The following is a 6,794-nucleotide window of genomic DNA, read 5'->3' on the forward strand; positions in this document are numbered from 1 at the left end:
GTGTGTGTGTGTGTGTGTGTGTGTAAAATTAGTGAAGGTGGGGGTTGGGGATTTAGCTCAGTGGTAGAGCGCTTGCCTAGCATGCGCAAGGCCCTGGGTTCGGTCCCCAGCTCCGGAAAAAAAAGAAAAAAAAATTAGTGAAGGCAATTTTAGGGAACTATATTTTTATTTCTCTTGATACACAAAGCTTTAGCCTAGGAGGAGGATAAGAGTATGTGGCTTGTCTTAGTCAGAGTTTCTATTCCTCCATAAAACATCATGACCAAGAAGCAAGTTGGGGAGGAAAGGGTTTATTCAGCTTACACCTACACATTGCTGTTCATCACCAAAGGAAGTCAGGACTGGAACTCACACAGGGCAGGAAGCAGGAGCTGATGCAGAGGCCATGGAGGGATGGTACCTACTGGTTTGCTTCCCCTGGCTTGCTCAGCTTTCTTTCTTATAGAACCCATCAGTCCAGGGACAGCACCACCCACAATGGGCTGGGTCCTCCCCCACCCCCATCACTAGTTGAGAAAATGCCTTACAGCTGGGTCTCATGGAAGCATTTCCTCAATGGAGGCTCCTTTCTCTGTGATAATTCCAGCTTGTATCAAGTTGACACACAAAACCAGCTAGTATATGGTCCAAAGGCAGAGAACATACTTAGCATGCAGAAGGCTTTAGGTCCAGACTCCAGCACCAAACCCAAATATGATTGACTATGAGAGCCCCTTCCACTCTCTCACAATATCCAAGTTCTTCATGTTCAATGCCTCTGGAAACTATGCCAGGCCACATGCTCACAGGACCACCGCATCACCTAGCCACCATGGCCTAACCGAAGAGCCTGAAGGAAGATGAACATAAGCACATTTAACTTAGCATGGGATAGAACCAAGTCCACATAGGTTCCAACAAGAACAAACCAGCAGAGGGGCTAGAGTGTGGAGATGGGAAAATGGTGGGGGAAAGGGCAGAGGGAAATGTGGAAGAACCTGGGACAAATTCCCAGATTGTTTCTTTCATCTCCAAGGAGGCAGCACAAATGGGAACTAATTGCTTAAAAACTGTCTGAGATGACCTGTCTCATATTTCTTTCATTTATATAATGCCCAGGATAAGGCTGGAAGTGGGAATGCCAGTGAGGACTGGAGTTGCGGTGTCCCGATTGGTTCCCTCTCATCCCTCTCCTGTCTCTCCTTCTTCTTGTCCTCCCTAATGCTGATCTATGTGGTCCCTAATGCCCTAGCTCAAGAAGCCCTGTCTAAGTCTAAGGAAGCACCAGGAAGTTGCCTCCATATGGACTTCTCTAACATCCCTCTCCTGCCTTACACCCACTATAGCCAAAGATGGATGAAAGAACAAGATTCTTCCTGTGAATTAAGACAGAGTCGCTTAACCCTGCTCGTTTCAGCAGCTGAGCCGTGACTGAGGACAAGGACTTCAACAAACGTTTTTTGAGTTAAGGGTAAATGATTGATGGACTGCGTCCCTGAATGCACAGATGCCGAGAGCATCACAGCAGGCACTAGAGACACCAAAAGACCAGCCTTGTGAAACCCACAACCCAGCCAGCAATCAGAAGACAGATGAACGTTTGAAGGACAGAGACAGCGAGCTGTGGGGATGCCCTGTAATAAGGCATGGTTTAGGGGGTCTAGGAGTCTCAAGGGAAGCGGCGAGGCAGTGTGACTCATTAAACAAAGAGGTGGTGGTACTCAGAGAAAAGAACATTCCAGGCAGAGAGAAGGCACCAAGGCCTGCAATAGCAAAGAATATATTACAGTAGTTGGAAGGGAAGAAAAGCAAGCAGCTCGACCAGAATGAAGGGAGAGAGGCACGCAGTAGTGGGAGCAGGGCCACTTACTCCTGATTGAGTTGGACTTTCCCTACAGTCAGTAAGAAGCCACTGGTTGGCCTCAAGTTGTGAAGGGTCAGAACTGGTTGCATCTTTTTTAAAATGACCACCTCTCTAGTTGATGTGTGGCAGATGTATTGAAGAGGGAAATATGAAGCCTAGACCTGCAGGGACTGGGGCAGCTCTCCGGATGAGTGGGAGACTGCACTTAATCTTGGCCATGGAACTGGAGTGAACGTAGGATCCAGGAGCGTCTTGGAAACAGAACTTGAGAGATACAGGGAGTCATGAGAGGAAAGCAGAGCAATGCCCAGGCCTGGGCTTGAGAGCTGTGTGTGCATTCTAGAAGAACAGATCTCTGGGCTCATGGGGGGACTTCCTGAATTTGAAGATCCTGTCTAGGTCTCCTAAGCCAGTAACTGGCTCTGAGTCTATAGTTCAGAAGAGAGCATCATTAGAAACCATGGGCTTGTAGATGGTAAAGGAAGCCATCTTAGGATTTCCATTGCTGAGGAAAGACACCGTGACCAAGGCAACATTTAAAACATTCTTATAAAGGACAACGTTTAATTGGAGCTGGCTTACAGGTTCAGAGGTTTATCTATTACCATCATGGTGGGAAACATGGGAGCATCCAAGCAAACAGTGCTGGAGGAGGAACTAAGAGTTCTACATCTTGATTGGAAGGCAACCAGGAAAGACCGTCTTCTGTAGGCCGCCAGGAGAAGCATCTCTTTCCTACTGGACAGAGCCTGAGCCCCAAAGCCCACCTCCATGGTGATGCACTTCCTCCAACAAGGTCAGACCTTCTAATAGTGCCACTTTCCGTGGGCCAAGCATATTCAAACCACCACAGAAGCCTAGAAATAACAAGGGAAGGGAGGTCTGGGGGATTCTACCTAACTACTAGTGAACGGACAGACAATACAAAGCAGAACTCCAAAGCACTTTCTCATCTAATCTCTGTTTTCCAGTGGGTATCAAAAAGATGGAATTATTGCACATGGTAGAAGTTTCTGGTTACCTACCCTATCCATCTCTCTTGAGTCTACCTATGTCAGAAAAGGTCCCAGCGTGCTCATCTAAGAAACTACACTTCCCGGCACCCTTTGTAAATGATAAAATGGAAGTTGTTGAATGAGACTTCTAAAAGACAGCTTCTGAGAGAGCCAGAGGCATGTGTCCTGTTACTCTCCTACCTGTCTTTATTACCTCCCTGGAGCTGAGACCTCATGACTGGGACTCCAAATTTCATCTCAAAGCAAAAGGGAGTAACCTTGAGAGTAGAAGCTGTTCTCTAAGGCTGAGGAACAGACAGAAAGATATTTTCTGCATCTCCGGCACTTGGAGAGCAACCTCAGATTTCATGGTAACAGAGCAGTGAGACTAATATATCTCATATATTATTCATGTGGCAATCAAACAAGATGGTGAATTCTAGAATAAAACTGTGTAGGGCCACACAGAAAAGAACATATCAGGTCAGGCTAATGCGCTAAAAACCAGATCAGGGAAAATGTCCATATTTCTTTCAGTGTCTTGAGCTAGGGCTGCGACTACCAAAGTAGATACCCAGATGCCCCCCCGGGGGGGCTCTATTAGCAGCTGAATATCTCTGAATCCCAAAGGAATATTAATTCCACATATTGAAAAGAAATACAAAAATAGTGCCCATTGTGATCACAATCTAGTAAGGATAATTGAGTGATTTCAGAACTTGGAAAGTTCCAATCTTTCAGCTGTGTGGGGTACACATCCCTATTTAGTACAAAGTCCCTTCATAAAATTTTGGAGGAAGAATTCATATATAAATATGTACATGTGCATATTTATCCATTTTTTGTATGTATGTATGTATGTATGTATGTATGTATGTATGCATGCATGCATGCATGCATGCATAGTGTTATTATAGTCCCCTTTAACATACTAAGTCTTCTAGAATTCTATCTCCAGGTTTCCTGGCCAAAACAATGAACTGACCTGCAGCCTGGTCTCCCTCCCAAAGATGGCCTGGAGGTTCTAGTCAATCTGGAAGCAGGGGCATTTTCTAAAGCCTTTTTACATATGGCCACATCCTTTGGCAAAGGCTTGACATAGAGACGTGCTCACCGAGTATGAAGTACATGAGGCTGCCTCATTCCTCCCCACCCATCTACAGCATTGCATTGATGACCTTCAAGGAGCCGAAGACCAGGAGAGTATTATCAGGACTTCCCCTAAACAACCGAGAAGAGTTTAAGGAACTGCTGTCATAACGCATTAGAGACAAGCCAGGTCCGCTAAGTAAACATTAGCACAACCGGAGGAAAATGTCTACTTCCCACCCAGACAAAGGAAACAGGGATGTGGCCAAAAGAGAACACTTTTCAACATTTTTGGGGTTTCTGTTGCTCTCTAGCAACCCCTTGTGGGACTTTGAACAATTTCAATTCAGGACCTACGAGGATCTACTCCCAACTATTATGTCTAGTCCTCTGATACCCTAAATGCATTGTTCTTGTTCCAGGATATAATAGAATTTGCCAGAGCTTCACAATAATGAAGAAAAATTATCAATGAGCCCATTTTCAGCCCATCAGTAAGATTCAGCTTATGAGAGCCAAGTGCGTTAAAATATCCATCCTGTCTGTCTGTCTGTCTGTCTGTCTGTCTGTCATGAAGGACCTTTGATGTTCTGTTGAGGGATGTGAAGGAGATGAAGGGACATTGGACATGATAAGTATTATCAAGTCTACCATCATTCTAGAAATAGAATGGTGCCTGGTTAGGTGTGCTTTAGTGTGATGGATTAGGGCTAATACATCAAGACAGACAGACTACACAAGGATGCTGGCTAGTTTTATGTCATCTTAACACAATCTAGAGTCATCGGGAGAAGGGAACCTCCACTGAGAAAATGCCCCATAAGATCAGGCTCTAGGCAATTCTATATAGCATTTTATTAATTAGCAATTCACGAGGACAGTACCAGGTCATTATGGGTGGTGCCATCCTCGGATTGGTGGTCCTGGGTTCTATAAGAAAGCAAGAGCAAGCCATGAGGAGCAAACCAATAAGCAGCACCCTTCATGGCTTCCGCATCAGCTCCTGCCTCCAGGTTGCTGCCCTGCGTAAGTTCCTATCCTGACTTGCTTCAATGATGAACAGTGATAGCCGAACACACCTTTTCATGCACAGCTTGCTTTGGGGTCATAGTGTTTGGTCATAGCAATAGTCATACCAACTAAGACCCCAAGGCAAGAGCGAGAAACATACACAGAGAGAAGGACAACTCCTGCAACCACATGGTGTGAGTGAGGAAAGACACCCAGAGGCCCACCCACAGTCATGTGGCCCACCCACAGTCCAAGCCACCATAACGTGCAAGTGTGCGCTAGAGAGATGGGGTAGAAGGAAAAATAGGACGGTTTGAGCATTGTGAAGAGAGGCAGGACTGGAGACTTGAGAGTAGAGAGGAATAACCTAATTTGGGTAGCTTACCTTGCCACCTGAGTCTATGGTGAAGTCACAGCCCATGCTGCCACTGACAGCCATGTTTGGGTCTGTGGCCATGTAGCACCAGGGGTCTGTGTCAATATCTGTATTACCACTAAAGACCATGCAGAGATCCCTGGTCTGGGATGCCACCTGGGACCACATTGATACCCAAGGGCTATGCAAAGCTGGCCTGTTCCTCACTGGCTTGGCTGCAGCATTTCGGAGAACAGACCCTGCAACTCACCTAGGCAACTGTCCCTGGTTTCAGGAAAGTAGAGTGAGTGGCCAGTAGAGCTGACCCTGGTAGTGGGGTCATGGGTGAACAGCTCAAGGGCATGAGGACAGGGAAGCTGGCCCCGCCATTCATCTGCTTCACAATGGTATGGACACGGGAGAAATTCCCAACCCTCCTCCTTCATTCTTGCCACCTTTGGGAAAGCAGACTCCTAGGTCACTGGAGCGGGAGAGTTGACCCAGCCCCTCACCAGCATTTGGGAGAGTAGGTCCCACAGTTCCACTGGGCAGCACAGTAGAGCAGACTCTGGTGGTGTGGCCACAGATGAGCTGGCCCCGAGAGCATGAGAGCCGGCTCTGCCCCTTACCGACTGAAGCATTGGGTGATCTAGCCCTGGTGATATGGATGCAGAACTGACCAGCTGACCAACTCAGCTACCTCCCAGGCCTGGATCCAGAGCCTTGAGTCGGCCCTCCTTGGGGCAACATCTACCTCATCTGTGAACTGCTGGAGCACGTGAAAAGGCCAGTCCTGCAGATCCAAAGCTGCAGGATCTCCATGACACAGGGCAACCACAAGACATCCAAGAGGAATCCCTGTGAGGATCCAGCGTTGATAGAGTATCAAAAGTCAGAGGCCTTGAGCCAGACCAATGACTCACCACCATGAACATTTGCAAATACAGATGAGTAGACAAAAGAGCATACTGTGGGACACGCTGGGACACGCTACAGCTCCCGAGATGAGAGGATTTTTATATATTGTTTTGTTTTGTTGTTGTTTGTTTTATTTTCATGGGGGATGTTGCAGGGACAGAGGAAAGATACAAAGGGATGGGGAGATGAGTGGAATTGAGGTGCATGATGTGAAACTCACAATCAATACAAGGGTTTTAGGAAGAGAATGGTGATATGCATATAAAATGGTTTCATGAAATCAATGTAGAGTAGTTGGTTAGAGAGAGAGACAGAGAGAGAGAGACAGAGAGAGAGAGACAGAGAGACAGACAGAGACAGGGGAGGAGGAGAGAGAGACAGTGGAGAAGGAGAGAGACAGACAGACAGACGGAAAGACAGACACAGAAGGGGAAGGGAGAGGGGACATCTTAAAAGGTCCTGCTCGTGTTATCGACAGCTTCACAGGCTGGGTCAGATCTCCACCTAGGGCACTGAGCTGCAGGCAGTGTGGACAACTGCCACTGCTGTAGCTTAAGAATCCGGAATAAGGCCACGGAGGGAG

Source organism: Rattus norvegicus, chromosome 14 (genome assembly GCF_021556685.1).
Source record: "Rattus norvegicus strain SHRSP/BbbUtx chromosome 14, alternate assembly SHRSP_T2T, whole genome shotgun sequence".
NCBI classification, from domain to species: domain Eukaryota; kingdom Metazoa; phylum Chordata; class Mammalia; order Rodentia; family Muridae; genus Rattus; species Rattus norvegicus.